This window comes from Plectropomus leopardus, chromosome 9 (assembly GCF_026936395.1).
Source record: "Plectropomus leopardus strain MGB_pleo_1.0 chromosome 9, ASM2693639v1, whole genome shotgun sequence".
Taxonomy (NCBI): domain Eukaryota; kingdom Metazoa; phylum Chordata; class Actinopteri; order Perciformes; family Serranidae; genus Plectropomus; species Plectropomus leopardus.
Window position 1 is genome coordinate 4288896 of NC_142184.1, and position 27691 is coordinate 4316586.

At 39.2% G+C, this 27691-nt stretch overlaps 1 protein-coding gene and 1 long non-coding RNA gene across 2 annotated transcripts in view; both read right to left on the reverse strand.

The window, feature by feature from the left end:
- LOC121947247 (monocarboxylate transporter 1-like) overlaps positions 1-15128 on the reverse strand; it is a 35610-nt gene extending 20482 nt beyond the window's left edge. Inside the window, exon 1 of the mRNA XM_042492211.2 lies at positions 14947-15128. The gene's annotated coding sequence lies outside the window, so the exon portion shown is untranslated. The remainder of the gene's footprint in view (positions 1-14946) is intronic.
- Positions 15129-17393: 2265 nt separating this feature from the next.
- LOC121946739 (uncharacterized) overlaps positions 17394-27691 on the reverse strand; it is a 49415-nt gene continuing 39117 nt past the window's right edge. Inside the window, exon 10 of the long non-coding RNA XR_006106038.2 lies at positions 17394-18377. This is a non-coding gene — a long non-coding RNA (uncharacterized LOC121946739). The remainder of the gene's footprint in view (positions 18378-27691) is intronic.

The following is a 27691-nucleotide window of genomic DNA, read 5'->3' on the forward strand; positions in this document are numbered from 1 at the left end:
CACTTAGATTCATATCGATTTCATAGGAAGGGCTTTTTAAAGTTATAAAGTGGCTAAAGTGCATTTTGATCTCAACTCCTCTGTGCAGCAGTGTGATGCCGAGCTGTGGAGCGCGCTCCGTCTGTTTCTGCAAACCGCCAATTACTGTATATAATACACTGACTATACATAAGTACCTCAAACAGCCCCACTTCAAAATCCACAACTATCACTTCGAGAATCACAATCAGGGGCCGACCTGGACGATTATTGGGGCCAATATTTGGCGTTTTGCTGATTATCTATATCTGTGTTTTTTATAAGTTGCTGGGAACTTGCTGATTATGATGTTGAAGGTTTCAGTTTTGATTCAGTTTGTTGTATTACAAATTCTAAATATTGACAGAAATATTTTTATTTTTATTGTAAATGCATATCGGTTCCAAATATTGGTCTCATTAACTACTAATAATCGGTATTGGCCCTGAAAAAACAATATTGGTCAACCACTAATCATAATACATACAGAACTGACGTCCAAGTATCAGTTGCGTTGGACCTGGAGTTAAGCACATCGGTCCAGCCCTTATTCACATTTGCCAAAACAGCTGGGAACTGGACTTCCTCAGTAAATGCATCCATCTAAATGTCCTCTTTTCCCATTTAGGCCGCTCATCACTGAGCTATTTATGTTCGGCTCTCACATCAGCTCTGCTACTGTTTGGGCCATTTACCTTAAATGGACTCCAGGATACAAACCACACAGCAACTTGACACAAAATCAGTATTTTGATAAATAAAGGGACAGAGGCTGGCACTGATGACATAACCGTAGGACCTATAATGCTGAGAGAGGATTCACTAACCTCGTGACAAATAATGAACAGCCAGGCGCCGTGCTACATGGCATTTAGCCTGGATCATGCTGTAAACAGCCATGCTCCGCCAATCATTACACTGTCAGCCTGCTGAACTGCAGTGACTGGTTAACTCGGCTCTGTGGTTCACAGCGTATCCACACAGCTGAGGCTCATGATCACATGAACATGTACTGTGTGGCTTTTACTACTTTCTGCTCCACATTTTACATCCTGTCTTTTCACCACAGACGTCGCTGATAACCAGTTTCAAAGGCCGACACATGCGCCGTGCTACAGGCAAATGCACGCATGAGGAAACGTATTTAAGTCAAACACAGTCAGACTGATATGTTTTTAAAAAAAGACACACTTCTGCATGTTTTAAGTTCTGTTAACCCTTTGAAACCTAAAGTGACAACATTTTTCCTTGTGCTGCTTTCAGATGCCTTTCACAAGCATTAAAACCTTTGAACTCTGAGCATACTGGTGCAATGCAAGAAATTCACAGATTAAAAAAATAATTTTAAAAAAAGAGAAAAGCCAGGACTATATTTCTGATTAATATAATTTTTTCAAAATTTAACATAATTGCAGATTTAAAATGATAAAATTGTTATAATTTTTAGCATGTTTTCCAGGTTGTTTTAAAACTTTCTTTCTTTTTTTTATTATTATTATTATTTTTAAAAATTTTGTTTTATTTTATCTTTAATAATTTTCAAGTAATTTCTTGACCTTTTAAAACTTTCTTGCTAATTTTGGGGTAATTTCTACTTTCACTGCTCATTGTTTTAATCTCATATTTTTGAAAGAAATCAAGCCAATATGCTCAGGGTTCAAAGGGTTAATATTGTTATTTCCTGTCTTTCATGCAGTTTCAGTTCATCCGGTTAGGAATGGCAGTTTCAGTTAGTTTTGCTTTCGGTGGCCCGACGCCCATTCACTGGTTACTAACTTGCTTGCTCTTAGCGCCGTGCTGCACTGACTCAGCGAGCTTTAGCGCCGCATTTCAAGGTGCTAACAGCACTCCTCTGGACGTCAGTATCCGTTCAACGTCACTCCTCCCACTTCTCAAGCTCTACGCAGCTTTTAACAGTTTTGTTTTTCAGCCTGCACACAGACTGTATGTTTGAGTCCTGTGACTTTGAAAAAAAGTCCAATATACAACCACAGGCAGCCAGTTACACTAACAGGATGTGACTGAGAGCTGTTTGCCAAGCACCAGAAGACAGGCCCGGGGAAATCGTGTATCAGGCTTTCCCGTGGAAATTTGGTTAGTCACGCCGTGTGATACCTGGTGGATTCAGCCTCAGGGTGTTTTGGCATATCTCATCTCATTCTAGTAAACTGATGATGGTCTAAAAAGTAGACGCTCTTGTGAAATATTGGATCTTTTCTGTGTGATGTAGCTTCTCTGCTCTTGTTTTCTTGAGGTTTTTGTTACTTTTCCCAAAAGTGCATTTTTTTTCCAGACATCAGCAGGAGCCAAGGTCATTTCAGGCAACACACGTTCACAACAACATGCTGCTTGATGCCTTGCATGTATTTTTCTCATGTCATCGGGTGTAATGACAGAGGATGTGTAGATAGGCTGTTGTATTCAAACACATTATCAGCAAAATATGTATGTATGTATGGGTGTGGGGGGAAATATCGATACAGTGTGGTATCATGATATTTTTCACATCAATATTATATCTATTTTATAAATAAACTAGCAATAATAATTATTTTATATAAACTACAAATTAGACTTTTGTAGCCTATTAGAAAAATAAAATCTGTTGTTTTTTCCAGTACATTTTACTGCAATAAAACTGACTGAAATTAAATTTACAGACTGAAAACTTAAGATAAAACCAACACTGATATTATTTTCCTTTGGGGACACAATTTGCAATTGCAAAAAAGACACTTAACTGCAATACTCAGCACATAACAACAATGTTTAAAATCCCAAGACTACTGTCGCATATCGTGATGATATTATTACATCATGGGGCTTCCCGTGATTTCCCTAATACATATTGTATGCAGCCAAATGTAACCTGTGAATCACAGTGAACATTTAGTCTGCTTTCTCTCTGTCACAGTTATGTTTCTTTTAAGCTCGTATGCAGCAGTAAGCAGGGCCTGTTTAGACAACGCTTCACGATGAAGGTCAGGAATTCGGCACTGGAGTAGACTGCAGTGAGTACAAATATGTATGCTGGGGATTCAATGAGACAAACCTTTTGACCACCTACACACCCAAACATACCCATTATCCCTCATGTTGGTTTGGGTAATTGTTTGGCGTCACAGGTAAGTGTGTGAGAGTTACTCCATAAATCCCTGCGCTCTGCCTTCAGGAGCTCAGGAGGAAGAATATTTGGCACAGTCCTGCTGCCACATGTGGCACACCGCATGTTACGGGTTTAGCAGGTGGGTTACATTACTGCACACACTAAAACAGATCTGTGCCACAGCTCCTGGAAACACACCATTATGTTCAGGCCAACACCGCCCAGGTTTATCTGCATAAAAATAGTTTGACCTTATGATATATTGCAGTGTACAGATAGGGATGAACTCTTTGGCACATGCGCTAATCCAAAGGTACAAAAAGAGTATCTGAAACATGCAAGTTTTTTTTTTGGTATCACATGTCCAGTAGATAAAAATATCAAAGACCAAATATCTGTAGGAAATATACAAAAATATATTCATTAATAGCTTATTTAATAGCCTGATATTATGTGACCTATAAGATTTGTTGCTAAGGCAAGCTTTATAGAAACTTTGATTATGCAGAGCAGATTTTAGGATTTGTTATGTTTCACTCCACCACAGCGAGCCAGACGGTGGGCAGCAGACTTGGTGATTCACTGGAAGTTATCTCGGAGGGCTTTTTGGGACCCGTGCTGCCTTTCTTACAGACTCCTTTTCCTGCTTTGTCTCTCCCACTCATCCCTGCTGATTAGTCACTTTTGTTTAATACACCACTTCTTCATTTGGTTTATTTTCAGGCTAGAATAATCTATACAAGTTCACTTTTTCCTCAGCAGCAGTTTGTGACTCACAGGGTCAGTAATAGATATATCAGTCCATTCAGAGGTGATCAGATTGACGGCTGAGATGAGCAGCTGCTGGGAGTGAATGACGATTACACCCAGCAGAATCAACACTTAAGTTTCACTTTCAAAGACGTTCTGCTGCTCCATCTGTACCCAGAGTGCGCACTACACTCCAAGAGTGTGATGCAGTGAATAACCAAATGGTATAAACATTTCAACTATTGAATGGTGCATCTCCAAAGACAGAAAATCAATTTGTGGCAGCAGATGATTAAAATAAACAAATGTGAGGAAAAACCCTGTAATTTTTCAATATGGACACAATTCTGGACTATTAACTGCCTTACTGGCCGTCAAAAAAAGTATTGTGTAAACTCTGACTGAAGAGTCACGATGAACTGTGAAAAGTTCATCATGTCTTAAGAACTGATGCAATATGGGAAAAGAAAGATGTAATTTGCTAGAATAGGAGGCTTCAACCCAGAAAGACTTAATTTATCTGAACTGAGCAGTTGGTTGTCAAATACTTATTAAAGTTACAATCAAGTCTTTCTTGTTTTCATTACGGATTATTCATTCTTTCACAGGAATGATGCCTATATTCACATTAGTTTTCTCCATACATTGCACAGAACTTTTTTTCATATATATATATATATATATATATATATATATATTTTATTGTCAACCTTTCTTTTTCATATCTCTGTGTCTAACTTTTGCAGTACTTGTATTTAGGGTTGTTATTTTCTTCATGCATTGTTATGCACCAAAATAACAAGACAAATTCCTGTACGTGAACCCCACTTGGCAACAAAACTGATTCTGTTGACTTCTCACTCTTTTATTTTATGTTCCCAGTAGTCCGGGTCAAAGACTAATCGTCAACAAATGACAGACGTGTGTAAGCGCGTTAAACCAACAAACAGTCAAACGGATGACGTCAGAGACCAAACAATCAGCACATCCGGGAACGTGCATGAGCATAAAGTCAACTCCACTTCCTCCTTTTCTTTTGGTGTGTCAGTTCACACACATTCGCATTAGCAACCAAACAGCTGGTTGGCGCGCAGCACGGACCTCGACATGAACCCTAACGGCCATTAAACAACTTTTAGTTGGCCGGTCTTCGGCAGTAAATGCGAGAGCTCAGACTCAAATCAAACCACAGCACCACCACCACTCATATCAACGCTGCGTTCATAGTTTTGTGGATTTATTCAGCAGAAAATGTTGCTGTTTGTGGTTCATAAGCCGGGATTTAATACTTCACACTGCACTCTCTGAATGGCAAAGAAATGCTCAGAATTTACAACCGAAATCTTGGACGGTGTCGATTTGATCCAACCAAATGTCATACCACTCAAATGCTACAACCTTGGCCTTTAATTTCTTACGACCTTGGCAGAGAGTGAATTACGAGTAATGACAGGTCGTCCAGCGGTCAGAGAGTCTGACTGGCAGAGACTTGCTGCCTGGTCTTCTCATGTTGCTCACAGAATTGTTTGCCACATAGCTCTTTCTCCAATGACCTCACTGACTCTAGGCCATGCATACCCTCTAACACTTATGCAAACACTTCTCACTTATCTCTTTGGCAGCCACTGGAGCTCTGCCTGACCAAACTTTTCATCTGCTCCACTCCAGCTGTGATTAATAGATCCAGTGTGCAGGATTTAGTAGCATCTAGCGACTGAGGCTGCAGACTGCAAACAACTGACACTTCTCCGGTGTGCCAGGCGTGTGGGAAAACTCTGGTGGTCGACATGAACATGCGTATCCATATCTACAGCCAGTGTTTGGTTTGTCTGTTCTGGGCTACTGTAGAAACATAACGGACAGACTCTGCTGCAGAGGACCCACTCATTATGTAGATCATAGATGTATTAACACTTTCCCCGCTATTGACAACATTTTCCCTCACTTACAACACAACGCTTTCACGCCATTGAAAATCAATCTGTGTTTTCACTGTGGGGGGCGATGTCACGGATGCTGTGCAACAGAAAAACATTTCCGTGTCCAAAAACAAACGAACAAGATGATCCCGGGTAACAGCAAGAGAGGGGTTCTAAGGAAGGCTTTTCAGACCCTCTCCATGTTAAAGCAACAAGAGACATATTTAGCAACTTATTCACATCATCAGGGAACAAGGGAGAAATTTATTTTGTGTGTGTGTGTGTGTGTGTGTGTGTGTGTGTGTGTGTGTGTGTGTGTGTGTGTGTGTGTGTGTGTGTGTGTGTGTGTGTGTGAGAGAGACAGGGTGAAAGACAGGACATGATATTTTTAAAAGCAAACTCAAGACCTAACTTTTTAGTTTGGCTTTTAATTGAACTTCAGCTATTTTTTTATTGACTATATATACATTTTAGTCTGTTTTATTGTTTTGCTAGATGGGATAATGTTTTATTACTTTTAATATATTTATCTGTTATTTTTTGTGCTGTTATCCATCTCAAAACTCTGCTCAGAGTACATCTACTGACAAAAACAAGTCCCAAAGTGGTCGTGAGGGACACATCAGTGCTAACCTGACCTCTGACCTCTGCTCCAGGCCTTCCTGTACGGAGGAATGTGATGACTACAGGAGTAACGTTGTAGCAACGCCTCCTTTACTTCTGACAAGAAACACTCAGGACCACACTTCGCTAACATGAATACAAAATAAACCTTTAGATTCCCAAGGTTGCACAGTTACTTCCATATCTCAAATAAGGCAGACTGAAGAAAAAAAAGCACCAAAAACATAATCACTAAAACTATGTGCAAAACTACACTGTAAAAACATTTTCCAAAACGTCATGCATTTAACAGAAAGTCACATAAAAAGAGAGGATGCTGGATGATAACGCAATATTCAAATGCCTCCCTCCGTCATGCTCACTGTGCCCAAAGAAGCAACTTCGCTGGCGGTCTCAGTGGCCTGATCACGCACATTCATGTGACCTCATTTTAGGTCACACAGCGAAACAGGGCAAACACACAAGCACACCCATACAGGCCTTTGTGCCGCTCTTCATGTAAAGTTTTTACAAGCCCTTATTACATTTATGTGTGCTGGAAGGTGTGCCAAAACAGATCAGCATCCGTCACGCTGTCATAACTCGGGTTATGATGCTGAAATAAAGCTGTTAAATGTTTCTCAAAGAGAGAGTTGGAGTCAAAACCGGACTGAGCCAAACTGCACGGATCCTGATGTGCTTCTGTATTATTCATGGCAAACTGATGCTGAAGGTCTTACATAAGCTTACATGATGTAAAAATGTCCACCAAAAAACACTTTCACTGTCTCCACGTAAAAGCAACTAAACAATTAGAAAACATCTAAATTATTCCAATTAAAAGAGCAACTCAATATCGAATTTTAGCTTTAAACATGACCCCGTCACAGATGGACACCGCCTCCCTGTCCAGCTCCTGCAGACTATTTGTCCATTTGAGCAACATGCAACCCCGTCAGGGACTGAAGAGGAGTTGCCGCTGAACTTGGGAACAGAAAGGTCGTCCAAGGTCTAAACTCACATGGACGAACCAGCTCTCTCAATAACTCGTGGGGCTGCGGATAGGGGAGGGGAGGTGGACCATAACCAGATACTTTGTTCCAGGTTTCAAAGTGAGTCTGAATTTAGCAGCATTAACGGAACAAGATAAGACAATGTGACATTCAACACAACAGTTTTTTTTCTGTGGTCCTAAATTTAACTGACAATCCCACCAACAGCGATTCTTCAATCATAGCTTAGCAAATATAACTCGGCATGGCAGGCTTGTCAAGCTTTGGATTAAATCAACGTGCTGCAGAGGCGTACACGAGGCTGCAGACAGAAAGAAAGTCTGTGTTTAGAGGAGTTTGGAGGGTGTGTCTTTTCTCCTAACCTCCCAAACCCAAACAGACAGGAGCAACATTGCAAGAGATGGTTTAAACAGTGTGTCTGCCTGCACTATCTTAATATGCAAATGTTAAAAATCTGGGCAACAGGCTTGTTACCAACACAACTAACAGTTTTAATAGCTCCAGCGCGACAGTGGCAATCGTGTTATAACGTAAACAAGCTAATGGTGCCAATAATGAAGCAGAAATGTGCAACAGCATTTTCACCGACAATCAATATCAAACAAAAGTCGGAGACTGTGTCGTATTAAGTTACTGTGAGCTGTAAATCTACCACTTCTAAGCAGAAGGTCTCTCCTCCTCTGTGTCGCTGCCTGCGTGTCCAAAGCTCCTTGTACCAAAGAGTAGTGTGAAAGTCAAGAGCGTTCACTCCACAGCAAAATCTGGGGACCAAAATTTCCACAGAATAAACTGCTCAGCACAATGACCAGCAAAAACACAAAAAAAAATAATCAGTCAATCAAACAAACGAACAAACGACTGCTCAACTGAAGCTATCTTGGTTGACTGAAGGGTCTCCAACTGATGATTACTGATTACTGACTACTTTATTAGATCTGGGGAAGTTTATACTCCAGTAACGCCATCATTGGTTACGCTGACAACGAACCAAGCAGCATCAAACTGCCGCCTACATTGAACTGCCATGCAATGTCAATGGAAAGTTTGTCCATTTGACTCTGTGTAAGGGGCCAACAAACTTAAAATTGGAAATAGGTACTTTTAGCAGTGGATTGCTGCCAGTCACGTATGAGGGATTTCTGGGAGGTGATAGTCCACGAATTCCCAACATATTTTTCCTTATCAAACTTGTAATATTAGCTCTACACAATGCTGTTTATTTCTTTTCATTTTCTTCTAAATGGATCTTCAACTCATGAGGATGCTGGCATTTTTCTGGACATGCCGCTCGAGCCTCAACCTGTTAGCAGGCCACTATGTATGTGGTGGTGGAATTGCATAATCAGGATCCCCTTTAAAGGATTCTTGCTTAAAATGAGTCAAGTGGAAACATCATGAAGCGAGCCAGAGACAAATGTTGTTATTAAACTTCTGAAGCCAATGTTTGCTTAATCAGCTCGCTGGCTGGCTGCTGATAAAATCTGATAGAGACAGTTTTCGCTTAAGCCAACAAAATCAAAACAGTTGCCAGCTAGAAATGAGAGGCCTGCTTTTCTAAATCTCTGAACGCCGTTGTTTAAAAAAGCCACTGTTATCACTGCAAACTGTATACATGCAGCGTGAGAGCAGACAGGCTCGGGAGCAGTGATGAACTTTTCGGGAGTTTAGTACGTCAACGAGAGAAGACCCAAATCATTTGCACTAGTTTTTAAAATGGAAAAAAGACGCTGGAGGAATGTGATTTTCAGTTTAGGGTCTGGACTTAACTGGAAGCAGGCTTTACCAGTATGGCTGGATTTATGTTTCCATCTCCCCAGAGGTCACACTGCTCTGTGCTGGAGTTTAGTTAGGTGTGTGTTTCTGTGTGTGTGTGTGTGTGTGTGTGTGTGTGTGTGTGTGTGTGTGTGTGTGTGTGTGTACAAGCAAAGCAGGACAACTCCTGAAGGAGTTATCAATGAGGCCATTCATTCTGCACTAACAAACGCTCCCTTCACCAAAATGTGTTGAAGGGACGGAGTTACCTGAAAACTCTTGAACATCAAATCGTGTCTGCAGATGAAATGTTAGAGGTTATACTATTTTATTCATTTTTTTACTGTTTCTGGGATAACCAACTGTCTCAACCGTCAGAGGGTTCAAGACCAGGACATGTACTGTCACAGAATAATTAAAGATACTGTTTGGCCAGCTGGATGTCCCAAATTCTCGACGTTGTGCACAAAAGCCGGAATCCCAAAGCCTACAAAACCTGTGACGAGTGGACAAGGGAAGGAAGGACGGGGGGTTAGCAAGGGTACTTATCATTCCTTCCCTGAGTGTGTGAGAGAAATTTCCAAGTCATCATGACCCTGGGAAATATCCTAAATCCAAATAAATATCCTAAAACTAAACTATAAAACACACAAATACATTAATAAAAGACATGAGGAATTACTACAGAACATAACAGATTCTGTTTGGCCCAGTGAGCCTCAAAGAAGACCACTGATACCATTTAAGTCCCATTAACAAGCATTACAAATATGTTCCCTACAGCTAAATGGTTGTGAAATACTTGTGAGCTCAGAACTAATGACCACTTAAACCTCACCAATGTCAGCGTCGCCCCAAATATCCTTATCTCAAAGACCCCGAATGTGTGCACTAACAGTCGTACAGTGCATCCTTGCTTGCTCAAACATGTGCAGTTATGCATGGCCTGTGACATGCACACACACATGAAGAAACCCGCTCAAAGACCACCACGTAACACAGATTTAAATGTTAGTTTTGCCCTGGGGTCATGTGAAGAGCTCGCGGACATCAGGGCTTGTGCAAGTGTGCATGTCATGAAAATATATATATGACTGAATGTGTTGGGAAAATGTGTCTAAACAGAACCGTTACGTGGATTCATGTAGTAGTTTTTCACCTACTACACTCACTAATTAAACAGCAATCTCTTCCAGCCGCTCAAAGTTGGTCATTTTTGTTAAATGATCTGGAAGGTTGTCCATGGAAGATTACTCTAACGATTAATTTCATTCACAAACAACAAAATTCCATGACTTTTCCAAAACTTTTAATGATTTCTTTTCTTTAACTTATTCCATGACTTTCCCAGGCCTGGAAAAATGTGACTGTCCCCCTCACAAACTCTCACTATTACAGCTAAACGCGGCACTAAAATGTGTTTCTAAGATTTTAGGTGAGAAATGATGAGTGCAGTAAAATAATCTTTTCTGAATCTAATATCATCTATTCAATCAGCACTGCAGAGTTTTACCGTTTTGATCAGATTTCAGGGTTTTCTTACGGCATGGTAAAGAGGTTAAATACTCTTAATATAGCGTAGGCTAAACTGACTTATTGTTGTAAGTGGCTTAAAACTAATCAATGAAGGCAGATTTTACTCAGCTCCATTTGATTATATGTACGTAACACGGCGGTTTTCTACACCAAAGTTATTGTAAATACACAGTTATGATTGTGATTTGGTCAATGTAGACTGTATAAATACTATAGGTCTATATAAACTAGCTGACAGAAGACATATCTCCTGCTGTGGCGTGATCGGACATACTTCCGTCAATAAAGCAATTCTCCCCCGCAGCATGTTTAGGGTGCAAAGTGTCACCCCGCCGGATGACACTTTGCACCAATCTGCATCATCTGGAAGAGTTTTACTAGTTAGATGAAGGGAAGTTCACCACAGATTATTTACACATACTACCCACATTGGTTTGATACAAAGCTGGTTGAAAATCTGCAAAGTATCCCTTAAATTTTCCACATTTTGACAAACATGTGAACCAGCCCCTCCCCACAACAGACAACAAGCGGTCAATATATCAGGTAAAAACAAGGATTTCAGGACTCTTTCCTTTCTTTCCCAAACCCAGATCAAAAATGATGTGATGTGGTGAAAAGTGGCTGCTTAAACTTGGGATTTAGAAAACCCTACGGACGAATGAGACGCAGCAGAGACGGACAGCTTCAGACATGAGCTGGCCCAACATCTGGTTCAACTTGTGGCTTTCCCTCTTAATCATTACCAAGCGTCCTTTCTCACTCACACACACACACACACACACACACACACACACACACACACACACACACACACACACACACACACACAGCACCGACATGTCTCCACTCATTTGCTGTCCCTTTCTCTAGGCCTCAGGCCCAACCAACATTCCTCATTTATTAGCCTGATTTTCTGCCGAATCTCTCACATTAGCTCAAAAATCTACACACCACCTCTCTCTTCTCATTCACTGATGCACCTCAAATGTCAAAATACAGTCCACATGATCCAAAACTTCCTACATTTATCTGCCAACACTCACCCACACCAGTAGTAAGCTGGGAAAGCGACAGGGCAATAGAAATTCAAGTATGTGCCAAGAAGCGTTTGAGCTTTCCCTGTTACCAATAAAGATCATGCATTATAATTAAGATTGCACAATGGAGGCAAATTTCCTGCTACTGCCATGTTTGGGTGCCAAAACAGGCACAAGAAAACCAAAACTGGATAAGTGAGTTTTGAAGCAGCAGCTATAACCTGATGAGCCAATTTGTGAGAGCAGTAATGGGAAACCTTTTAAAAGTCTATTACGCAATACACTTAGAGCAGATGTCTAAGTCCCAAAACACATTCAAAACATTTATTTAACTACTTTTCCATCTAGGAGTGATGTTTTACCGACACCCAGAGGGAACCAGCCAAGTCCTCCAGAGAGGTCAGAGTTCAGAGGACGACACCACTCATGCACTCACCAGAGGAAACAGCAGCAGGAAGAGTGTTTGAATCCTGCGTCGCGCTCTCTACAGGCCACCATCGCAATCACTCATTTACACAATACCACCGGCATATTATCAATAGATCATGGGTGGAAGTACTCAGAAGTACCAGTGAAGTAATACTCTGTTTCAAGTAAAAGCCCTGCATTCACAACTTTACAAATGTATTAGCATCAACATGTACTTAGAGTGCCAAAAGTAAATGTACTCATTGAGCTTAATAATGTATACAATTGATTGGATTTTAATTATTGATGTAATAGTGATTTCTTTCAAAAACATGGGCAGAAGGCAATGAGCAATGAAAGAAGAAATGACCCAAAATTTAGCAAGAAATTAGTAAAAAGAACAGAAAATTTCCTGAAAATTCAAAATTATAATAATAATTTGTTTTTTGTTTTTTTAAAGAAAAAATAAGACAAAGAAATGACCTGGGAAAAGTGCCAAAAAAATTCTACTAATTCTGTAAAATAATATTAAATATGTAATTCTTCTAAATGTCCTCATTTCTTGCAAAATGTGGGAATTTTCTTGTCAAGTTGTTTGTTGCCTTTTTTCCCATTTTTGAATGAAATTATACCAATTTGCTTGAGGTTCAAAAGGTTTAAATACTTGTGGGTTACCACATATTTCTATGAAAAAAATTTCAAAACTTTTCCATGACTTCTAAGGACCAATAACAAAAATTTCCATGAACATATTCAACCCATAGCTTCCCAGAGTAGAGGAGAGACAGCCAACAGTTTGGTTGGACCGTTGGTTTATGTGTTTTGGGGAGAAAAAAAAAAATCGAACAACTAAACGAAGCCAGTTTAAACCAAAGTACAGCTGGTGCTGTCAGTGACGAACACGCTGTGCTGCACGTCACTTCCCAATCTCAAAACTGCGGTACAAGTGAAACTGGCGGGACATTATTTGGAAACTCTGGGATCCGTGACGTTACATGTTTAATCACACAGTTACATCATTATTTTTCTGGCCCTACTTGCCTGATATTATTCAAATATGTTCGATTTAACTCTGTTCAAACCTAATTCCAGCTAGCTGCTATTCAAGACTTAACGCAGGGAGAAGATGAAAAAACGTACGTGATGTTAAACGATGACACATAGCTACGCAGGACAGAGCTACGTCACATCGGCAGCTACAAAAAATAAACTTGAATTTTTGTTACTTTATGTGCAAGGTTATCCACAAAAGATTATGTAATAACCATGTGATTACAAACAACAAAATTCCCAAAACCATTGAGGATTTCAGTTATTCCATGACTTTTCCAGGGTTTCCAGGACTGTGGAAACTCTGTCGTAAGTAAATCTTTAACACTTTGAGACCTGGAGAGACATCACTTTTTTTGTGCTGCTTTCAGATGTCAAAACTGCTGAACTCTGAGCAATTCAGCGCAATTTCTTCCAAAAATCACGAGACATAATGCTTAATATTTTTATGTTATTGTATTCTACTTTGTCTTTTTATTCTCATATTTCAATCTTGTCATGTCATGCCTGAGCTGCTCTGTGTTTATATATATATATATATATATATATATATATATATATATATATATATATATATATATATATATATATATATATATATATATTTTTTTTTTTTTTTTTGTTGTTTTTAAGGAAATAAAGTCAATAGACATTTGGTGATAAATTTTTCAGAAATAGCAAGAAATTAGTAGATCTAGAGATTTTTTTTTAAAGTGTCAAACCATATTCAGAATTATCATTTTAACATGTTTAATATTATGTAGAAAAAAAAAAAAAAAAAGATTTTTTTAGCACTATTCCCAGGTCTAAATTAATTTCTTTTTTTCTTTTAAATTAATTATTATTATTATTATTATGACTAATGTCTGAAAAGATTTTGCATCATTTTTTTCCGTCATTGCCTTCTCCCCATGTTTTTTTAAAAGAAATCAAGCCAATATGCTCAAGTTGCAAAAGGTTCAAATACATGTAGTGGAACAAAAAGTACAATAATTGCTTCTGAATTTTAACGGTGTAGTATAGTAGTAAGTAGCATTAAATGGAATCACTTAAGTACCCTAAAACGTGTATTTAAGTACAGTACTTGAGTAAATGTACTTAGTTACTTTCCACCAGTGTAACAGACGACGAGCTCTGACATTATTTCAGGACAATGGGGGCTGCAGGGAGGCAGCGCGTGTGGCTGCCGTGTGATCTCTGCATTGAGCTTTGACCCTCAAAAACAAAGAGCAGCATGTGAAACTCGCTCTGCAGAATAGATAACACATTAGTCCGCGGGTAAACGCGCTGCAAGTGGAAATCAAAGCTCGGGACCGTCTCTCCTCTTCGTGCCTGCGAGCCGGCGGCGCTGGCTGCGTGCCCACCCGGCTGAGTGACCCGCAGCGACGGGCTGTCAAACGGCGCAGCACCGGGGCGCTCAGATGCGGACCGCTCAGCCTCCGCCTGTGAATGTAAAAATAGCGCCACGCAGCATCACGCCAGCCGTGAATGAAAGTACCGCGGCCTGAAAACTGCCCTGTGAAGCCGGTGACTGTGACTCATGTGTCGCTATGAAGAGGAACCAAAAAAACCACCGCGGAAGCAGAGAGGAGCTGCCCGGGCTAATGTGGAGCAGCGCAGCTAGCTAATTTACAACCGGAGCTCGTCATTCAGCTCAAGTTGAGGTGTGAACGGAGGAAAAATGCGCCCTTTTATTCACCAGCAGCCTCTTTGTGTCGACGGGAAAGTCCGCCGCGCGGCGGTTCACTCACCGGGGTGTGCTCGGGGGGTTCGGCGGGGTCCGGTGAGGCTCGGTCCGGCTGTGAGTGTCCCGGGGTGTCCTTGCTCCTGACAATGGCCACGCGTTGCTCCGGCAGCAGCTCGGGGTACCACAGACTGAGCAACTTCTGGGATGGTGATGATGACACTACGACCAGCGCATGCGTATAAGAGCGCGAGCGGCAGCAGAGGAATCTGATAAAACGCACGTGTGGGGAGAAAGGTGGGGGAGAGGCGCGCGCGCTGCGTAATCGATGGGAGGTGACGCGCTCGTATCTTTTGCTCGGAAATTGTTGCGCATTTATTTTGGCATTGTCCAGATGTGAAGAATTTCTGGCAGCACCAATTTTCCTGTTTCATTAGGGACCGTTCGTTATTTATGAGGGGTGGTGCAAAAAGAAGGAGGCATGTCAAATATTTTTTTAAAGGACATGGGAGGGAGTTTTTTTGTTTACATTTGGCTCAGGGGAGGGGAATAAAACTTTAAATGGCTTTATTATTACGAATTCTATTTATTTATTTATTTATTTTTAATGAGAAAAAACACCTGTTTTGGAGGGCATGTTTAAAAAATGTCAAAATGATGCCACAAACTAACTTTTGGATCTTAGACTGCTGCTACTTTAAACAGGGACTTTTATTTTGATTTTATATTTTAATCATATGTTATATAACATTCTATATTTTATATTCCTCTGGGTACTTTCACAAGTTTTTTTTTTAATTTTTTGGATTTTTACATACTGCACTGCTCACTTTATATATTTGTTTATTTATAAGTTTATATATTTATTTAATTACTTATTTGCCAACCCATTGTTGTTGTTTTTTTCATTATAATGTTATTATTTAATGAACACTGAGATCTGAGTACTTTATTTTGTTCTTCTCATGCATTGCATGGCTGGAATGACAATAAAAGCAGCCAGAAACTGCAAAAACTGAATTGTTGTTGGATTTTCAAATTCCCAACGGTCGTTGAACATATTATGTGGGACAAACCCTTGGGTCAAAAAAAAAACCCATCCACATCTAAGATTAAAATAGTGATATTTTATCCAAATCCCTTTATTCTATATGTCTCTTAACATTTGAGTTTTGAGTTTTGTTTTCAACTTTTAACTTTCAAACATCAAAAGGTACATTTTAAAAATCGAATTACTTATTTATTGTGAAAGGAGGGTCTTGCATTTTCCACAAGTAACTCAAGGAAGCTCAAGGAAAAAATATTTGTAGCTCCGGGGAGAGTATAAAACAAAAACAAAGTCACACCCCAGCTTCCCCCGCCTCTGATAAATATAGAACATAAAATGGAAAATAAAAAAAAACTACTGCACACTATTAATCATAATGGTTAAATCTACTGCTGTACCAAAATGTAAAATAACAGGTAAAAATGTACTTTATGCTTTACTGCCTTTAGCAATGACTTCAAACAGAACACACATTAAATTAAACCCACCAAAGTAAAAGTCCTGCATTTAAACTCTTAACTTAGCCTCCACATGATCATTTGAAGAAAGGATGTAATCTACTCAAAAACTGTAGCTAAGAGTTACTATCAGGAAGCAGATAATCACCACCTGATAGGAAGTCAGTTGTACAGTATCACGCAATCCACTGTAAGGGCCCTGCGATACCTTTGCAGAGCTGTCAAATTCAGCTTCTATTGTTAGAGATTTTGATTTAGCTCCGCTTTATTTTTGAGGGCATCATTTGTAGTTTTCACAAGATGGACCATTTTTTAAATTATATCATAACATTGTCGTTTTTATGTGGCATTTCAGAGCGTGGTCGTGAAAATAATAGAAAACAGGTCCAAGAAATAAGCTAAAAAAAAATAAATGTGACCCAGATGTGTACTTTGTGTCTTTTTTCTTTTTAACCACAAAATTCTTGTTAATCTTTCTCATCACTCCCCCACCACTTCTTTGGTTTTCTTCTGAATGACTAAGTGACCCCTGCAAGGTGCTGGTACTTGAATAAAAGCATCTAGAATAAAGATGTCAACGGTTAACCGTCTTTTTCGGAGATTACCACCAGTGTTGGATGAAGTACCTGAAAGCCACACTTGAGTAAAAGTACAGCTATATAACCAGTAAAAATATTTAGAATATTACTTGGGTAGTAATAGCAATATTATACGTGAAGTCTTAAAGTATCTGATATTTACTGTACTTAAGTATCAAAAGTAACTGTATTATATTCAATGTAATTAAGTATTGAAAGAAAAAGTACAAGTTAATGCTGGTAATAAATTTTTTTTAAAAATGCGCAGTCAGACTCACGAGAATTATGACGTTTACTTCGTAACATACACCATCTTAAAAATGAAGCGTATATTACACTTGAAGAAAAACTAGGTCTTTTTTTTAAAAAAAGTAACCCTTTGGCACCTGAGCAAATTAGGTTGATTTCTTTTAAAAACGTGGGAGGAAGGGTGATAAGAAATTTAAGATGAAATGACCAAACAATTTGCAAAAAACCCGACATTTTTTAAAAGTACCTGCAAAACAAAAAAAAAAGTTACCTGACAGTAAAAAAAGAAAAAAAAACATTTTTTATAGACCTGAAAGAAGTGCTTAAAAAGTAGTAATAATAATTCTGTAAAATAATTTTACACATGTAATTATGATACTGGAATTTTTTCCACAGCTTTTTAAAAAATAATTTTCCAAATATGCAAATATCTTTGTTTGCTTGGTGCCTCTTTTTACATGTTTTTATAAGAAATCGCACCAACTAGCTCAATTCAAAGGGTTAAATATTTGTGAAAACATTTTATTGCAGCACAAGAAAAGTGACGTTACTCCAAGTTTCAAAAAATTAAACGATTTAAAGAACAAAATCCAGTTTTTCCTTCCTTACTTTGTAGAAAGTAACTAAGATGCTTCGGGGAAACAGAGTGTTGAAGTCATGAGTCCTAAAACACTGAAGTCCATTCGCCTTTTTTGCACTTCCGGTTCCCTCGCCTCAAAGTCTCTTCTAATGGGTTTTCGGTAAAACGCCTTAAATAAGGTCTCTGGTTAACACAGGCTAAAGATATTTAGACGTTTTGTTCTGCAACATAAGTACTGTAACAAAGTATTATTACTCTGTTACATTACATCACTGGTAACAGAAAATGCAATAAAAGGCAAGACATTTACACCACAAAACATTAAAATTTCCCCACATTTAAATGAATATTGCTTTGAAAAGCAGCACTAAAGCTCACTGAGTCAGGGGAGAGTCGTCTAAAAAAGGCCTCTTGTATGGCACATCATTTAGCTTTTATTTGATTGTTTTCTTACTAATTTACATTAGTTAGTTACTGATGTATGGGTGCAACATCTCTTATGAAGAAACAATACATTCTGCCGTCATGTTAAATCTTTCCAAAGTATATCAGCCTCAAGAGTCTGTGTCACCAGCGTGTCTGAATCTAGATGTGGAACAATAAAAAGAGAAGCATTAAAAGGTGTCAGGAAGTGAGGAGGAACGTAACACTACAACAATAAAATCCAGTTCAGTACAATGACTGAAATGAACATGACACACACACACACACACACACACACACACACACACACACACACACACACACACACATAGAGTCAGTGTTGGTAAACTTTATAATCTTCAAAAGGCAGTATTTCTTTGCAGGGCTATGTTGTTTAATTGCACTGTATTGTACAGATCTATCGCTTATTGTGTCCACGCCCGCACGCAACATTGCCAAAAATATTGTGTTGAAATCCTCCCTCTTCATCTGTGCAGAGTGCACAAACTGAGAGGATGAGAAAGCCGGGTGCAGAGAAAGACAGAGTGTGACAGTTAACCCTTTGAAACCTGAACAAATTAGCTTGATTTCTTTCAAAAACATGGAAAGAAGGCCCAAAATTAGCAATAAATTAGTAAAAGGTTACAAGAAAATCGATTAAAAAAACAATAAAAAGAAAGGTAGAGGTAAAAGGTAGTTTTATTTTTCATTTTTCTTAGATGTGGTTTATGAAAAAATGAAATTAAACTTGACCCTAAATCCTGCTACAAAAAATAAAATAAAATGACCTTGAAAAAAAACCCATAAATAATGATAATAAATACATTTTGTTATTTTTTTCTGTAACCTTATTTTATATATATAATTATAAATTTAGTTTTCTTGATGTTTTTTCTCTATTTGAACATTTTCTAATGATTCTCTCTCTCATGCTTTTTAAAAATAACAAAAAACTAATTTTCAGGTAATTTTCTTGTCACCTTTCGATAATTTCTTTGCAATTTCCAGAACATTTCATGCCAAGTTGCTCATATTTTTTGAAAGAAATCAAACCAATCTGCTCACATTTTAATGGTTGAAATGCTTGTAAAAGGCTCCTGAAACAGCACCAGAAAACTGATGTCGATCCAGGTTTCAAAGGGTTAAATCAAACGAGGTTTGAAGACTTCATAACAGATGAGCGACGCCCTCTTCTGCATCCTGCTCTCTGATCCTTTTTATCACTAATATCTGCTGCTGAAATCTCAAGCAGAGCAAAAGATATGTGTGCTGATTAAAAAAAAAAAACAATTGCACAAAAATATACGTGTAAAAGCTGTTTTGGGTTTTTTTGTGCTTGTATGTTATTTTTTCTAGTGTCGTGGTCCATGCAGTGCACTGCCACAGCACACAATGAGCCACGCTCAAGCTGAAGCTCAGTTCATTGAATTAAAATTCCTCATCCTCCACTTAAAAAAGAAAAACCACATGCTTTTTAACCCGTTACAGTTAATGCAGTCAGATCTGCCTCTGCGAGACCTGCGATACTCTCCGAAAAAGATGACCTCTTCGCTCTGAACTCGGGAACTCTGGAACGGCTCCACCTCTTTAATGTGCTTTTGTCTGATTTACTGCAACCATCAACAATCTTCTGTCAAATGTTTCCAGCTGACAGCCTGTGAGGATGCCTTTGGCACAGCGATGTGACAGCCCCTAATTGGAAAATTCAGTTTGTTTCTGCTAATGAGGAGGAGGAAGAAGAAAAGGGCCACCAGCAGCAGAGTTTAGATGAGTGAAATGAGGGAGAGAAGACACTTTTGTCTGTCTGTGAGAAGTTTGGGCTGTCCCAAATGTCCCCAATCAGGACTGGACCTCTGAGATATCTGTGATTTAGCTCAGAAAGTGGAGGGGGGCTCCATCACAGATATGTGCGAAATTTAGGCAATATTTACGAAATGTTGTGAGATGACTGTGTTTCCACTGAGTGACGTTCTGCTTCTCCTCTGGCTATAACGTTCCAGTAACCATGGCGATGGATGTTCGAAACATTAGCAGGTTTATTTCTATTGCAGCCACCGCACGAGCCGTCATTATTTCCAATCGAAGGCGATGTAGGCGTGTTATGAGATCGGAAATGGAAAGGTGAGCCCCTTATAAGTGGGAGCGGCCACGGATGAGGGATTTCTGGGAGCTGACAGTCCACGATTTCACAGAGGAACTGTGGATTCAAAACCTGATAATGATCTGCTCAACTTTTTTAGAGATATGTGACGCAATAACAGCTAACCTGCTGCATCATGAGGGAGCCACTTCCTGCTGACAAGCACGTAGCCATAGCATCATCTACAGAAGCCCAAAAAGTGTTTCCACTGCAGTTTTGCAAAATATGGCTTTTTCAAATTGCCTTAAATACCACCTCATGCGAGCGTAAAGACTTTTTTGCAATAAATGGGAGTTTTTTCAAAATTGGCGTGTTTCGATTTGGGCATTTTGAGGGTTAATGTAAATGAGCCTTCTGTTAAAATACTCCAGGACAAGTAAAAGTCCTGCATTAAAAATGTTGCCTAAAGGAATACTTCACCCACAAAATAATCACCTGTATATCAGTTGGTGTCATCTTGAATTCATGAGGAAAACTGTTTCGAACATGCCTCCACGGTGACCGGAGAATCTAAAAAACGTGAATATTCTGCATGAATCAGAGTAAACGGGGCTGCGTTTAACTGCAGCAATACTATATCAAAACATCCATTTTCAAATTCTCACACACCTCGTGCAGTGTAATCCAAGTCTCATTTATCCAGTCGTATGCTGAACTTCACAAATGTGTATTTTTACTACACGTTACCATGTAAAACAAGAGTGCAAACAGTGTCATGATGCAGGGCTGAGTGTCGAGCCTGAGCATCTGAACTCTGCTGAAGCTTACAGGCGTGTGCGTGCTCAGGCACGCTCAGGGCACGATACTCGTAGGCAATACCGTAACATTTTAGCATAAATCTGTGTTTAGAAGTACTAAGAAAAGTACCTGAGACCTGGAAGATACTGTACAAGTTGTGTGAGAGTGAGAATCAAGTGTTTTGATTTAGTTTTGCTGTTGGACCCTGTTTAATCCAATTTATGAAAAATGTTTTTTTTTGGCATTTATATATATATATATACGCATGTGAGAAAAGACAATGTTTTATTCATAAATTCCAGGTAAAAGAGTTATTGATACACATACATATAATAGTCATTATGAAGTATTACTTTAAAAAAATGTTTGCAATCAGGAAAATGTAGTGTTTTAAAAGTAAAAGTATTTTTATGCAGAAAGTGTCACTATTATGTAGACGGTTGCAGTGGAGGTCATTTTTTGCTATTTTGTATGGTTCTGCAACTAATGATTATTTTGATTAATCTGCTCATTATTTTGTGAATCAATAGACTGAATGTTTGTTAAAAAAATCTAAAAAAAAATAAAAAATCGTGAGAACTGTCATGACACTTACAGAGAGCCCGAAGTTACGCCTTCACAGTGTTTGTTTTGTCCAATTAACAGTCTAATTTATCAAAAATAGACTAAAATAACTGAAAGGAAAAACAACAAAACTGTCATATTTGTGAAGCTGAAACCATGAAGATCTTTGTTTGAAAAATGACTTGAACGATCAACATAGTTGCTGATGATTTTTTTTGTCATACGACGAATCATTTCAGCTGGATTTGTATGAACGTTCGAGTAGTTTAATTTAAAATATTAAAACAATTTGCGTGCAAAAGTCTCAATTTGTTGAGTGAGTAGTGATTAAAACTGTACTGAAGTAAAAAGTACAACATTTTGCTCTGAGTGGAGTAGTGAGCTGTAGTTAAAAAGTAAAAAGTTGTAAGTAAAAAGCGTCATGAAAAGACAAGACTGAGGTAGAGTACAAGTACATCAAGTACTTGAGTAAATGTACTTTTCAGCAGCGTTTTTAGCTCTGAGGGGCTTCTGTTGGACTCACTGCCACCAGGGGTCCGATTTCTCCCCAATATTTATCTGACCTCGTATCCTGCAACACGCAGGACGTCCGAGACTGTTTGTTTACCGGGTGTCTCTCTGTGTCCACAGGCCTCACTGAGACAATAAACTGTTTGAGGGACATTCAGACACACACTCCCGTTTGCTGCTTCGTCTCAGAGGGGGGGACAAAGACATGAGGGGGAGGCTTTTAAAAGAGAGAAACAGCCCGTGTGAGGGGGATGGGAACAGTTACAGGGAAAAACTGAGAATGGGAAACAGATTTTGTTTTGGAGACGGTTCAGCGGGAGATTTTCGGGGCACTGGGGATGCCTGCTGGGAGCGAAAACAGCGTTTGTGTGTCCATGATGATCTCTTCGAGCTCCTCTCTGCACTTTGGAGGATCTCGGTCATTTTAGCACCCTGAGAACAACGACCCCATAGTCAGCATGTTTACGACAGCCGGAGAAACTTTGAGCCCATAAAAACTGCCCGTGTGCAGAGTCCACGGTGTCGCCGCACAAACGCTTTCATCAAAGTAACCGACGCACACAGATAAGATCCCTCCGTCGGTGCACGTCTTTCCTGTCTGCCTCTTTTTGCTGATGTTGTCTGTTTGTCTTCTCAGGGCGACGCCCATTTCAGGTGCAGCGTGTTTGAACATTTGCTTAAGTCTATTTGAGACTGGATTTCCTTCAGACACACAAAACACACACATGCACACTGGGCGATGTGTGTGTTCAGGGTCATCAGAGCAATAAAACGTGTTAATCTCTTTCATTGTGATAAAATGAGCCATGTTGGTTTTGAATAAAGTGTATTTCTTGTCCTGTGTGAGGATGTTTGCACTTATTATCATTATTATCATCATTATTTTGGCTCCTAATAATTACAGTAATTACAGTCTGCAGCTCTTTGAGGCTGCACACACTGACGACACCGCGGTGCTTCGGGTGAAATGCTGACTTCAGCAGCACACCAACACTCGCACAATGATAACAGTAACACGCTGAGTTTTGCAAGTACAATATTTACCATGGTCATTAACACAGATGAGGCTGAGGGGACTGTTGTTAGTTTTGCAGGTTTTTGGACAAATTAAAATGTTACGCAATGATGATGAAAACTGAGGAGATCCTCAAATACATCAGGGTTTTCCCTGGATATTTAATTTAATTTATGTATTTAAGGGTTCTTTGGAGTGTCTCCTTTACAAAATGAACATGATGTGAGAGATTGTGTTTTCTGCAGAGGACTCACATCATCCAGTCAGGCGTGTTCAGGAGCCAGCTTCGTCTTCAGGGTCACGTTGGGTCAGAGCCGCCAGCTCTGTGCGTCCTGCGCTGACTGTTACTAATTCTGACGGTCAAAACTATTAAAATCTACAGATTTAGTGGAATTTCAAACGGCATAAATGTTAATAATAATGATAATAATAATAAAAATAATAATAATACCCTTCTACCAGGAGATATTCAATAATCATAAGTGATGGAGAGAAAGGTTCTAATTTAAGGGGAAAATTTAATTACAAAACTTACAGTGTTCGTACCAGAAAAGTTTGCGTTTATTAATCTGTGGAGTGAAACTATGAAACAGTTTTAATGTGAAGCTAAAAGTGTCCAAAAATACACCAATTTCAAATAATGTATAAAAACATGATTTTCAGAGATGAAGACGGGTTTGATAATCACGAGGTGTTTACGAGGATTACTGTTCATTTATTAGTTACTAAATTTTAAATATTTGATTATGAATATGTCGGCGTATGCACATATGTTTAATTAATTGGAGTATAGGTTTAAATTAATAAGGAAGATGGTTAATTAAAATTCGAATGACTTATGAAGGGGTGGGATTAAATGTATTTCTGTACTTCTCACTCCTTTTTGAACCAAGTCACCATGTGTTTGACCATTTCTTTACGTTTTAATTGTCTGTAAATATGACTTTTTTTTGTTTTTTTGTCTGTTTGTTTAATCTCTTCTGTTTTTATTTTTTACGTTGCATTTTTCTTCCCTTGTGTCCAAGTCAATGTATTTTTTTAAAGCATTTTATTTAGATGCCTGAAACACGATCTGTGGTTACCACAGATTAAAACATTTTTACGCTTTGTTCATAAAATTCATCAGTAAAGACCCCACTCATGAATTTGTAGGCCTTTAGTTTGTAAACGTGGCTAAATGAGATTACAGAACATCATCGTACTAAACATGGTTTTACAGTGTAGATAGTTTATAACTTTAGCTTTTCATTTCTGCACATTACTTTGACTGAAGATTATCTTTCTGAACAGAACGTGAAAGTGTCATAAACTTTTGCTGGCCACTGATCTTATTTTTTAAATAATTCAAAATCCAGTGGAAAAATCCCACTGGCTTTTTGTCTCGGGAACCATGGCAACGCTAACTTCCAGGTCGGCCTACAAACATTCGTCATCTCTGCAGCTCTCTATCGTCCACCACCTCTGTCCCACAGGCTTTATTTTATTAAAGTATGCCATTATCTTCTTCATTTTAATTCTGGAAATTCAAATTCAAATCATTGCTTTTACTTTAAACAGCTGTTTTTATTGGTTATGGTTCGAATTTTCTGATATTACCAGGAGAAAGAAAACATGCTGCTGTTTGTGCAAGATATTTGGTAAAAACCTGGTGCCACAGAACTGGACATTTATCGCTGAGGTTTTACCGAATTTTGGATTAGTTAAACAAATGAAACAGAAATTATCCATCAGTAATCTAAAAATCTGTCATGCTCAAAAAGCATGCAGGTTACTGTGTTCAGTGTGTTTACCTCTGTAACTTTTACAAATGTCACCACAAAACTCAGTGTGCTGTTTGTCTGCGTCATCACAGATTGAGTCATCTCCTCCGAACGGAGCCAACGTGACGTCGTGACGTCCACGATGTGAAAGACAAGGGAACGCTGAGTTTTTTAGGTCAGAACAGGAGACTGGTTGAACTCCCAGTATTGATCTGTTTTTCTCCCGGTGTGCCGTTGAACTCTCTGACTTCTCTCACCTTTGATCTACAGATAGTCTCTGTCCTCTCACCTTTGTCCCACTAAACTTTTGTCCACTTTTCACTGTCTGTCTCTGTCCACCTCTGGCCCTCACCTTCCTGAAAGAACCACTCATCTCCTCCAGACTGTCAGATATGAAACATCTTTTCTTAATGGAGACTGAGAGGCTGTTTACACAGCAATGGTTCTTGCACGAAACGTTAAACTTAGGCTACTAAGTTTAGGCTACTCGTTGACGTGGCAACGGTATTTGGGGGACTTTTGAAGCCGGGTTCAAGAGTGTAATTTTCTAATAAAAAACCCACCACCTTTTCTGTCGCTGTAAATCGGCAATGCGGCGTTCATGTGGGAACGGCGACGTCACAGTTGCGCTTTGTGTTACACCAACTACTAGCCCGGCGTGCATACCACGGCGTTTCTGGTTGGTTTTTTTGGACCCATGTACAGGAGGATCCTTTTCACACTTTTTTAAAAAAAAAATTTTTTAGGGCGTTTTTGCCTTTAATTGACAGGACAGCACGAGTGTGAAAGGAGGAGAGAGAGAGAGGGGGTGGGTGACAGCAAAGGGCCAAGGCTGCAATCGAACCCGTGGCCCCTTCAGCGATGACAGAGTCTCCAAACATGGGGCGCCCGCTCTAACCACTGAGCCACCAGGCGCCCCTCAAATTCAAATGTCACCTGTCCGAGATAAGACTCCAACCAGCATCCAGGCACACTAACCGCCTGATTTATTCACTGAGCCAAACCTTCGGATAAACACTTTGATTTTTAAAACTCAAACAAAAGACTTTTCCATTTTCAGTAGAGCCATTCCCGTCTAAACGTGACCTTAAGCTTTACGAGGGGCTGCGGTCTGCATCGCTCACATGAGCCACACGATCGCGATGTGATTTCAGCATTTTATATTTTAACATAAAGTTCTCACCTGACAAAGACCTTGGAGATGTGAGAGAGTTTTTATAGAGTGAGGAAGAAGCTGCCCGCTGCTGTGTTGTGTTAACTCTGTGACATTTAAGAGAGAAAAAAACAAAAAAACTCTGTCTGTCCTTGATTAGTGTTTTAAGCAACAAATCATGCACCAGCATGTTACTGGATCAACCGGTAATCACTTGTCACGACATCTCACCCTCTCTTATGAAAAGGTTCAGATTTTGCTCTCTTGAACTTCACTTCTTAAGCCTCCTGCAGACTGTGAGATTTCTGTAATCTCGTTAACAAACTTGGGTACAACATCAGGTTTGATGCCTGCAGACTGTACAAAGACAACGCCTACTGAATCTAAGGCTACCATGTGCGTCCATCGATGTCAATACGCAAGATCAAAAAGTAATCAGCGTGCGCCGTCCATCGACGCCGCTGTGGTAACAGAAAACTATAAACAAACCCTCGCTGTAGTGGCATTTATGTGTCAAAAAATCTGAAGAAGAGGAGGAGGAGTACGTGGACGCGGTCATGGCAGGAAAAGACTACCAAAATCTAATCATTTCATCCTTGAGTCCAAGTGGACGTTTGTGCCAAATTTGAGGAAACTCCCTCCAGGTCATCTTCAGAAATCGTGTTCAAAAGAATGAAATGGATGCAAGGTCATAGTGACCTTGACCTTTAACACCAAATTCTAATCAGCTCATCGTTTAGTCCAAGTGGACGTTTGTGCCAAATTTGAAAAAAATTCCATCAAGGTGTTCTTAACTACTTTAAATCTATAAATGACATCGGGTGGTGGTATGTTTGCAGCGTGGCTGTCCTGAGAGAACCACAAATCTCTAAAAAATGTCAACTTTTCACGGTGTCTAAATAAAGCTCTGTTTATAGTTGTGATGATGAAGTTTGCAGTTTATCCAAGAGGGTTTTAAAAGTGTTTATCTGAAGAAGAAGGAGAATTTGTCAACATATCGTCCTTCAGTTTATCACAAACATTCAAAGCCAACACATCCAGAGTTACATGGTTCTCACTGGACAGGAAGAGGATTAAAAAATTAATGTGAAAACTAACTAAAGATGCAGACTACAGTGCAATAAGAAGTAAAATGAAATGCAGAGGAGTAGAAGTATAAAATGGAAATACCCAAAGTACAATTACTTTGAATTTGTAGCCCAGTTAAGTGCTGTGCTTGAGGAAATAGTACTTAGTTTTATTCCTGCAGTGCTGAAAATAAACATGTTTGACATATAGACTCAGGGAAAAAAGAGAGAGATTTAGCCTAAAAACTCCCCGAGCTCTTTCTGGACTCTGTTCATTCAGGCGTGAAACCACAAAGCAGTGAACTCACAATTACAACTGCATTCCTGCTCTTTTTTGGGTTTATGTGTTGTTCATATGCCCACTCATGTAAAGAGTACAAAAAAATGTAAATGCAGCCTGCTCATCACACTCATTCAGTCACCTAAACTCTGAGAGTCACAGTTAATCATCTTGTAATAAAACTGTCAAGATGTTAAATAATTTGAAGAAACTGGTGTAATTTAACAGAGAATCTGACCTTTATCGAAC